At 39.9% G+C, this 10,831-nt stretch overlaps 1 pseudogene; it reads right to left on the reverse strand.

The window, feature by feature from the left end:
- Positions 1–6,474: 6,474 nt before the first annotated feature.
- The window catches only part of LOC102855115, a 109,508-nt pseudogene continuing 105,151 nt past the window's right edge, over positions 6,475–10,831 (reverse strand).

The following is a 10,831-nucleotide window of genomic DNA, read 5'->3' on the forward strand; positions in this document are numbered from 1 at the left end:
AACCATGTTCCTTTGTGTTGGCAGCACATCTCCTTACCACTCCTAACACTAACCCACTGCCAACGTGTGGCTAAAACTGCAGAATGCAGAAAGACCATCAGGAAAGGTGTGTGTCAGATCGGTGTCCTTTCTCCATAACTTTTGAGTCTGTATGTCAAGTAAAATTGGAGAAGCTGGACTTCATGAAGAAGAACGTAGCATCAGAGGTGGAGGAAGACTCATTATATAGGTGAGATTGGGATTTTGCTTGCTGGAAGTGAAGAGGACATCAAAGACTATGTAACCTTCAGTACAGATGACTTCTCAACATCAAGAAAACAAAAATTCTCACCACCGTATCAAAAGGCAATAGAATAAGTGATGGAGAAAACATTGAAGTCATCAGCAGTTTCCTTTTACTTGGATCCACAATCAACTTTAGAAAGTTTGTTTGGTTTGGGTTTGGGTTTGTTGTTTGTCTTTTCATTAATTCAGTAGGTTTGTGAGACACAGAAGAGAATTCTGAAGAAGAAGAAGAAGGAGGAGGAGGAGGAGGAGGAGGAGGAGGAGAATTCTTTGGTCTAGCTAGTGTTTGGGTAGGCAGGATTGGCAGTGGTATGGTAATGAAGAAGGCAATGAAGAAGGCGCTAGATTTAAGGACTTCTTTGTCCCTCCCCTTTCTCCCTCCATTGAGTTTTCCAGGTTGCACTCCAATCACTGGGCTGAAGATTGCCCTTCTTTCTCCAGGGGAGCAGCTGGTGGATTGGTCTTTAGTTTAGCAGGGGAAACTCCATACCTACTGTGACAGTTGTTGTTGTTGTTGTTACTGTTGTTGTTAAGTGCCCTCGAGCCAAGAACAACTCAAAGTGACCTAATGAACAACAGATCTGAACCTGTCCTATCCTACACGCCATCTTCACACTTCTTGACACTTTAGAGTCCATTGTGGCAGTCACCGAGTCAACATACCTGGTTAAGGATCTTCCTCTCCTTCTTCGACCCTCTACCTTTCTGAGCATCTACAAGAAATAACCCCTCCTAGCAACATGCTCGACGCATGTGAGGTGAAGCCTCATCATCTTTGCCTCCAAGGAGCACTCTGGCTGCATTCTCTGCAAGGCATATTTGTTTGTTCTCTTGGCCGTCCATGGTATGTTCAGTGCTCTTCTCCAACACCACAGCTCAAAGGCATCAATTCCTCTTTGATCATCCCTATTCATTGTCCTACTCTCAGATGCATAGCAAGTGATTGGAAAGACCATGCCGTGATCAGACTCACCTTAGTCCTCAAACTGACATTATTACTCTTCAATCATTTGGAGAGGTCCCTGACTGCAGACTTTCCCAGTGCAATATGTCTCCTGATTTCTTGACTTCTGGTACCAAGGGTGTTAACTGTAGAACCATGTAAGATGAAGTTGTTGACAATTTTAATGTTTTCCCCAATCATCATGATGTTGCCCATCATTGATCCAGTAATAAGAATCATTTTTTTTACATTGAGATACAATCCATACTGAAGCCTGTATTCTTTGATCTTCTGCAATAAATGCTTAAAGTCCTCACTTTCAGAAAGGAAGGCTGTGTCATCTGCAAAAAGTAGATTATTGATGAGTCTCCCTCCAACCCTGATGCCACACTCCTCTTCACAGAGTCCAGCTTCTCAAATAATTTGCTCACCATTCAGATTGAATAGGTATGGAGAGAAAAAAATAACCCTTATATACTCCCTTCTTAATTTTAAATCATGTAGATTTCCCTTGCTCTGTTCACACAACACCTCTGGGATTCCAATTCTTCTCAATATTAGCCCTAACTTGTTATGATCTACACAATCAAATGCCTTTGCATAGTTAATAAAGCCCAAATAGGCATTTTCTGGTATTCTTTACTTTCAGCCAGGATCCAGCTAACATCAGCAATAATATCCCTAGTGCCAAAGCCTCTTCTAAATCCTGCTTGAACTTCTGGTACTTCCCTATCTGTGTACTTACTGTTCTAGTCATTTTTTAATACTTTTCAGCAGTATTTTGTCTGCATATGATCTTAATGATACTGTTTGATAGTTTCCATGTTCTGTTGGATCACCTTTCTTGGGAATGGAAATGAATTTGGATCTCTTCTGAGTCTTTAACCAGACAGCTGTCCTCCCAATTTCCTAGCATAGACTGTTGAGCACATCCAAGGCAGTATCTGTTAATTGAAACAAATCAATTGGTATCCCACTGATTCCTGGGGTCTTATTTTTGTTTTTGCAAATGCCTTCAATGCAGCTTCCACTTCGTCCTTCATTACCATTGGCTTCTGTTCACATAGTACTTCCTGAAATTTTTCAGTGTCAATCAACTCTTTCTGGTACAGTGACTTTGTGTATTCCTTTTGTCTTCTTTTGATGCTTTCTGGGTCATTCAATATATTTCCCACAGCATCTTTCAGTACTATGACTCGGGGTTTAGATTTGTTTTTCAGTTCCCTCAGCTTGAAAAATACAGAGCAAGTTCTTCTCTTTTATTCTCCACATCCAGCTCTCTGCATTATAATATTTTGCTTTGTCTTCTCAAGTTGTCCCTTATTTAATTACATATGCGTATAGAGCTTCCCAGCCTTTTTAAATTCTAAGCCCATGTGTAGGTGATAAAGGGACTTTCCTAGTGGTTGGGCATCGGAAGCTCAAGGAGACAGCACGTTGTGGATTTTGGGGGGTTTTGTTCTGTTTTGTTTTTCTAAACTGGCATCTGCATTTGTGACAAAGCTAAATATGCAAGCAATTGATATTTACATACTTGACATATTTACATATTTTACATATTTACATACAAACAATTAAATGCTTTCCACCAAGTATGTACAGCCCATGCTTCTGTTGTAAAACAATCTGCAGATTTAAAAATTTCAAGAGAACTTGAATACATTAAACTTGGTCTTTTTTTCCCTCATTTTCGTCTTCCCCTTTCTCTCTCTGCATGGCTTTTGTAAAGGTCTTGGGTTTGTTTTATTTGCTTGTCTTCACTAAAAGTGTGGGACGTTGATTTTGTCCCTCACACGAATCTCATTTCTTTCTTGCTGGTGACAGCAATTCCGAGTTTTTCTTTCTGGGTAAAGCTTTGACTCTGACTGTTTGTTCTGTTTGCAAACACTGTCTGCTCTCCAGGTGATACATATGTTGTGTTGTTGTTGTTGTTGTTGTGTGCAGTGAGTTGGAACTGACCCAGAGACCCTCCAGTGAGTTTTCAGTGGCATTTAATTGCACAGAAGGGGATTGCCCATCCTTCTTCACAGAGCAGCAAGTGGATTTGAACCATGTACCTTTGGATTGCAGTGCAGCTTCTTACCACTTGACTACCAGAGCTTCCTGATAGATAGCATGTTATTGTTGTTGTTCTTGGTAGGTGCTGTCAGGTCAAATACAACACATAAAAACATTATGAATAACCGTTCTGGAATTAAATGGCATTTTATACACATTGATTAAGGTTGCTATGAAAAATCTCAGTCTTTTGGCCAAAACTTTGAAAAATTGAAGATGATGGTTTTTCTGTTGACTGAGGGCCTGAAATTCTGCAGTCATTTCAGAATGGCTACAATCATTTCTAACAAGGAAATTTTGCAGGGAAAATCTGACAGTTCGGCCCTGTTTTATGAAAACTTTTAAAGACACGTTGTAGTTTGGCAAGTTGGCGATGTCATACTGTTTTCTGTTTATGGTTCCGTATCCCATCTGTCTCCTTATTCAATGTTCCATTCCATTTCTTCCTTTGGTCAGAGTTTGAAGTATGTCACTGTCTTTTCTTTTTAAACTCAGAATTCCAGAATTAACATCTGTATCATAGCTGCTTCCTAATGTCTTTGTTGTAGAGGGTCTGCCTAGTTTATCGTCTTCCTTGGAATTCTGAATTCTTATAAGGGAGCTCTGCTGGTCTAGTGGATAAGAAGCTGCACTGCCAACTCAAAGGTAGATCCACCAGTTGCTTTTTAGGAGAAAGATGGTCTATGTTCTCCCATATTATCTACAGCCTCTGGAAATGTACTGCAGGGTCAACTATAAGTTGGTTCCAATGTCAAAGAGATGATTTTTTTTTTTAGGAATTAAACTTTTAGAGTGAATAAGAGTCTTTAATACAGGTTGTTGGCGGAAATTATTCTTTTTAATTAGCAACAAAAGAAACAAATTACTCTACATTACCTTCTCTAAGAAAGAAAATCTTATAGCAATATTTGCTGAAACTGAGGAGGACCTGAAGTGTTTGCTGCAGAGGACTGCAGCCTTCAATATGGATTGAGGCTCAACATCAAGATGACAAAGATTCTCACCACTGGGTTCATTGGCAGACTCATGATGGATGGTGAAGAGATTGAGATTGTTAACAGCTTTAGTTAACTTGGCTCTACAATTAACACTCTTGGTACCAGCAGATAGGAAATGAAAAGACGTATTGCATTGGGAAAGTCTACTGTCAGAGACCTCGCCAAAGTACTGAAGAGCAACGATGTCAATCTGGAGACTAAAATGTGCCTGATTCAAATCATGGGCTTTGCAATTACTTGCTCTGCATCAAAAAGCTGGACAATGCGTTGGGACGATAGAAGGAGAACTGATGCCTTTGAGCTGTGGTGCTGGAGACGAGTATTGAATATACTATGGACTGCTAGGAGAACAAACAAGTTCATCCTAGAGAGGGTGAGAGTAGGGGCTCTTGGAGGCAAGGATTCTGAAGCTTTGTCTAACATACTTTGGACATGTTGCAAGGAGGAACCAGTCCTTGGGCAGGGACATCATGCTTGGGATTATGGAGGGACAGCACAAGAGAAGAAGATCCTCAATGAGATTAATTAATTCAGTGACTGAGGTATTGGGGTTAGGTGTGTCAGAGACAACAAGATTGGCTCAGGATAGAGTATGTTTTAGGACTGTTGTACATCGGTCACTATGAGTTGCAGGCAACTTGACGGCACATAACAACAACAACAACAATGTTAAACTGTGAAAACATAAACTTTACCTCTGGATGGTACCGTTAAATTATCTGATATTATTCTTTAAGGAACTAACTCTGATTTGGTTTAATGAAAAACAAGTTGCTTTCTATCAAAGAGGTGGATTTTTTTTATTCATGGCAAATTGGAATTAAAAAATTCTGAATTAGGTATTCTGAGATGTGTTTAATTTGGGGGGGGAGCAAATACATTTTGTCTTAAGAAAAAGGCAAAATAACTCTTTGTCTCTTTGTCTTTGGAAATATCTAGGTCAATTTGTTTTATGCAAACAAATTCTCTGCCTAACAGAGATTCTCCCTTAAGGGCCAAAATGAAGATTTACCAAAATCCCACTTGGGTGGTTTTCAGGACATGGTTCTGGCCATAGCTAAAAATGTAAATTCTGTATCAAGTAGATCTGCTAGTTGGAACAGACCATGTGAAATTTCTCAAAGCTTGATAGTAATAAGGGTGCTCTGGTGGCCTAGTGGGTAAGGAACTGTGCTGCTGACCCAAAGGCAAGCTGTATGAATCCATCAGCTGCTCCATTGGAGAAAGATGGATAATCTCCCAGGTGACTTTTCATCTCTGGAAACCCACTGGAGCTTTGAGTCAATTCCAACTTGATGACACATAACATCTTTAAAAGCTAGTTTTAGAATTAGGAGAAAAAAATAAATAGTAAAAATTTGAAAATTGATAATAAATCTTTTTTTATGCAGAACACCCTTTTAATTGTAATTAACTACATTTTTGTGTCTTCGCAATAAACACAAAATACAGTCGCTTGTAGGACTGGTTCCAATTACTTAGAAACCAGATACATTTTAGTCTTGTACTTAAGTGTTTGGAAGTTGCTTACATTTATATGAAATGAAGCTATTAATATTTTTTCTACAGCAGTAACTGCACACCAGGAAGGCCAAGACAAACACAAATCAAGGAATGGAGTTTTCCCAAAGCTACGGTATGTGAAAAGATTAGAAACAGTGGATTCCATACACATGAATGGGTTTCTTTCCTATGGGATACCCAAGTGGAATAAGGAATGGAGATGTGTAAAAAGGTTTCTTTTTAAAATTTTTAAATTATTATTATTATCAATTTTAATGAAAATTTATAGAGATTTTGGATTTCTATTCATTCGTTTTTACACCTTCCTCCTTGCCCACTCCTCCCCTCCAGTTTGTTCTTCTCTTTGAAAAGCAAAAGAAAAATTCTTTCATTGTTATACAATCCCTCCCCCCAAGTGCACTCCACTATGCAGCCTTTGTTCTGGACTTCTGTCATGACAATAATACCTAATCATATATCCCTTTTAAACAGTTCTCTCTCTCATCTGTTTCAATGTAGTATACATAATTTATCCCATCTTTCTCAGTCTCTTCTCAACGCTGATGTCAGTCCTGTTTTAAAACAGTGGCACCACGCAGTATTTGTCCTTTTGTGACTGAGATATTTCACTCAGCATAATGTCTTCCAAGGTCGATGCAATCCCAATACAAATACCAATCCCATTCTTCAATGAGACAGTAAAAAGTTTTCTTGAGGGGGAGAAGGATGACACCCTGTGAGCTTTTTGTTTTCTGCCCCTTCTGATGTATCACATTCTTTTCCTGCACTGTCTGATGTCCATAATATTAAGTTGTCCCTAAGTAGCTGCATGATAAGAGCTGTCTTTGTATGAATCTTCATTCAGTGTATCAAGTTCTGCAATGGTCTCATCAAAAGCCCTTTTAGCCAGTGTACAGGCAAGCTCTGGGTTATTAAGGATCTCACAGTAAAATACAGAAGAGTTAAGAGCCAGGCCCAGGAGGATAGGATGTGTGAGTTGCACTCCCTATTGCGTAGATTAAATAAATCCCTCTCAGTAAGCTCCTTGGGAGTGATCTATTGTTCGTTTTCAATCATTGCCACATGCTACATCAGCAAGGTACCGGAAATAATCTCTCTTCATTTTCAGATAGAATACCTTACTCTCTGGATTAGTTACATCGCCTATTAAATACGTATGCAGTAATTCCAGGATGGTGGTGCAGATGGACCTCAGTTCAGACTCCGCTGTGTCCCAATAGTCCTTAATCAGCTAGCTGCAACTTCTTGTCAGGGGTGTTGATTCTCTGTTTGATGTTGGGGATGACCCTCCAAGTGGCCCGGTGCTCCCCCCCCCCCAATGTTCTTGTAGGCCACCGAGAGCAGGTTGCACTCCTCATTGGACAGCTCGGCCCCCGGCTTTCATGGCCTTCATGGAGGTGACCATGTCATCGTAGAGCTCAGCCTGCTCTGCCACCTTCGTTTTCTGGAGCAAATCTGTCTTCTCCTTGGTGGGCTGGCAGTGTGAGGAGCCGGGGGCCAGGACCGGGGAGAAGTGACTGGGGGAGGCTTCTAAGGCAACATCAACCAGGCTAGATCAGGAAGAGAGAGCCCTCCTCGAAAGCCTTCACCATTTCTACAGCAGTGACAACGAATCTTACTGTGATAGTGATTATGTTTTGTGCTATACGGATATTTTCTAGATCTTGAAGTCATTTAATGGTGTTAATATGAGATAATAGGGGTTGCAGTGCCGATTCTTACCACTAGGCCGCCAGAGGTCCCTATTATCCTAGTCTCTTAGAGAGCTCTGGTGGCCTGATGGCAAGAAGCTGCACTGCAATCCCAAAGTCTCTTGGTTCGAGACCACCAGCTGCTCCACGGGAGAAGGATGGAAAATCTCCTTCAGGGGGATCAACTACCTCTGAAAACCCACTGGAGGGTCAGCTATGGGTTGGTTCCGACTCAGTGATACTCAACAACCACACATTATAAGATAAAAAAATATTTATTATAATTAGCACTTACAGACTTCATCTTTTGAAGAAAAGATGTATATTCAGGTCAACAAATGTGTTCTTTTTTTGTCACTAAACAGTGAGGATGGCACGGGATAGGACTGTGTTCAGATCCGAGGTTGTTCACAGGGTCGCTATGAGTGAGACTCGACTCAACGGCACCTAACAACAGCAACAACTATAGAAAATAAGCAGTAGTTTTAAAGATTATTAAAATAAATTTCTTTCATATGGACAAAGTTTTATCTGTTACTAAATTTTAGTAGCTTGGTTTGAGATTTTTAGAAGCTTTAATGTTAGATTACGTTTTAGAACAAATAATTTGGTTTCAGGTAACAAAATTCTTTAATTACTGCTCAAAGTGTTCTTTGCAATCCGCCTAGAAGGACAGGATTTACCTCTAATTAAAATAAGATTCCTAAGTCAATTCAAGCATAGCTTTGAAAGTAGCTAAGGCTTTAAGTAGTTAAGACCTTTAAGATCTTTAAATAATATAGTTGCTATTTCTTGTTTGGTTGGGTAAATTTCTGACAGCTTTGAAATTTAAAAAAGAGGTGATTTGGGGTTTTTAATTTCCCTTCTCTGGTGGAATAGTCCTTAGGAAGTTGCACTATTAACTAAGAGGCCACCGCTTCCGAACGATTTACAGTCTTGTAACCTCAGTGGAAGGACAGCTAGGAGCCAGTTCTCATTCAATGATAATAAGAATGAAGAATTTAGAAAAGGGGGTTGGGAGGGAGGGGGAAGGCAGGGAGAAAAGTGTAACAATAAATGACTGGAAACCCTAAGTTTCTAGAAACTTTCATGAAAATTAATAAAAAAGAAAAAGCAGGGGATGAACTAAATTTTTTTTTCATGGAAAATATCTACTTGTCCTTGAAGTTAAAATTTTCCTCCTGTGTCTTGTCCAAAGGGCACAGTTTATGGTTTTCATTTTATGATTTCATCTATAAATGATGCTATTGTGCTGATGGTTGTTATATGTCATTGCGTCCAAACAAACTCATAGCTGATCCCCCAGCAGGATTTTCAGAGGCAGCAAATCACATGGAAGGAGATTATTCATCTTTCTTCCATAGAGCAGCTGACAGGTTGGAGCTGTGTTTCTCAGCTCCTTACCACTGGGCCACTAGAGCTCTCTATCTATAAATATTTACAAAATATTATCATTTTACTTCTTTTAATTGCTAACTTGGTGTGGTTTCTTATGAATCCAGCTAATGGCAACTCTCCACCAAATTTTCAGGACTCTAATCTTTATGGGAAGAGACTATCCACCATTCTTTCATGATGTTTTGATAGATTTGATCTGGCAACGTTTTAGCTAGGAGTTCAATACACAAAGCATGCCACAACTGGGGATCATTATGGACTGTTTACTCACTCATCTCGTGCCAATAGGTTGGGCCAACTCATTGCTGATATTTTACTGGGTTTCTGAGGTTAGGAGATTGTCCATCTTATTCCATCACAGCCATTGGTGGAGCCAAACAACCAGAGGGAAGTCAACACTGGGTTAGCAGCACAGCTCCTTAAGGACTATGTCACTACAATGTTGTTGCTTTTGTTGTTGTTGTTGTTTGCCATTGAGGTGGAATCGCCCCATTGCTGCCTCTCTAGCAGATTTTCAAAGGCAATAAATCGCAGGGGAGGAGATTACAAATACCTTCTCCCACAGAGACTCAATGGACCATCATAACAACAAAAGTATCTAACCCCAAAGTTGCTCATTTTTCTTGTAAATTTAGGCTGGTTCTTTTGTTATTAGTTGTTACAGTTGTTCTTGTTAGGTGTCATTTCATTGACTACAGTTCATGGGGACACTATGAACAAAAGACCTAACCTTAGAAAGGAAAGATCTGAGCTTTGCTGTGTCCGGTATCGTCCTCACAACCTCAGGCCCACTGTGGTCCTCACTGTGTCAATCCTTCTCTAACCCTCTACATTTCCCAGGATGAAGTCTCTCTCCAAGAACTGTTGCCACCTGAAAACGGAAAATACGTTCAAGGTAAATGAGATGGACTTTTACCTTCTTTGCCTCGAAGAAGAACTCTGATTGTATTTCCTTCAAGACAGATTTGTTTGTTCTCTTGACAGTCCATGATACATTCAATACTCTTGGCCAATACCGCAAGTCAAAGGTATTGATTCTTCTCCTGTCATCCTTATTCACTGTGCAGCATTCAGATGCATGTTGTCGTTGTTGTGTACTGTCAAGTCAGAGCCAACTCATAGCTGACGCCTCCAGTGGGTTTTCAGAGGCAGTTGATTGCATGGGAGGAGACTGCTCATCCTTCTCCAGCAAAGCAGCTGGTGGATTTGAACCTTGTGCCTTCAGGACTGCAGCACAGCGTGGACCAAGCACACATTAGTCCTTAGACTGGCACTTTGGAGAAGTTCTTGGCAGTAGATTTTCCCCAATGCAACATACCTTTTGATTTCCTCACTGCCGTTACCATGGGTGTTGATAATGGATCCAAGTTAAATTAAATAGCTGACAACTTTCATCTTTTCTCCATCTATCACAGTATTGCCTTTTAGTCCAGTTACTGTTGTTGTTGTTGTTGTTGTGTGCCATTAAGTTGCCTGAGACTCATAGCGATTCTATGTACAACAGCTCTGAACACTGCCCTATCCTGAGCCAGTCTCACTGACTCTGACACACATAGTCCTTACAGCCCTAGTTAGATTTGAGAGCTTAGTCTCAGTTGCCATATCTGCTAGTCTATTCTAATTGTGCTCTATTGTAGATAGGGTTTTCAAAGACCTGTTTTTTCAGAAGTGGGTGGCCCTTCTTGCTATTTGACTCAGTTGTGAGGATTTTTGTTGTCTTAATTATTACTTATAATCCTCTAATCTGAAGATTTTGTAGATAAGTTTAGTAAAATTGTAACATCATAACTAACGGATAGTTGAAATTTGAGCTATACTTTTAAACCATTATGATTTTTCACCCAACTCCCTTAAAAAACAGTTTGTGGATATAAGTCCCTTCATTTTTGAGTCTGCTTTTTGCTCTAGCAGATCAGTGGTAACAATTTTGTCTT

The sequence above is a fragment of the Elephantulus edwardii genome, unplaced genomic scaffold (assembly GCF_000299155.1).
Source record: "Elephantulus edwardii isolate Elephantulus edwardi_28Jun2011 unplaced genomic scaffold, EleEdw1.0 scaffold00117, whole genome shotgun sequence".
Classification (NCBI taxonomy): domain Eukaryota; kingdom Metazoa; phylum Chordata; class Mammalia; order Macroscelidea; family Macroscelididae; genus Elephantulus; species Elephantulus edwardii.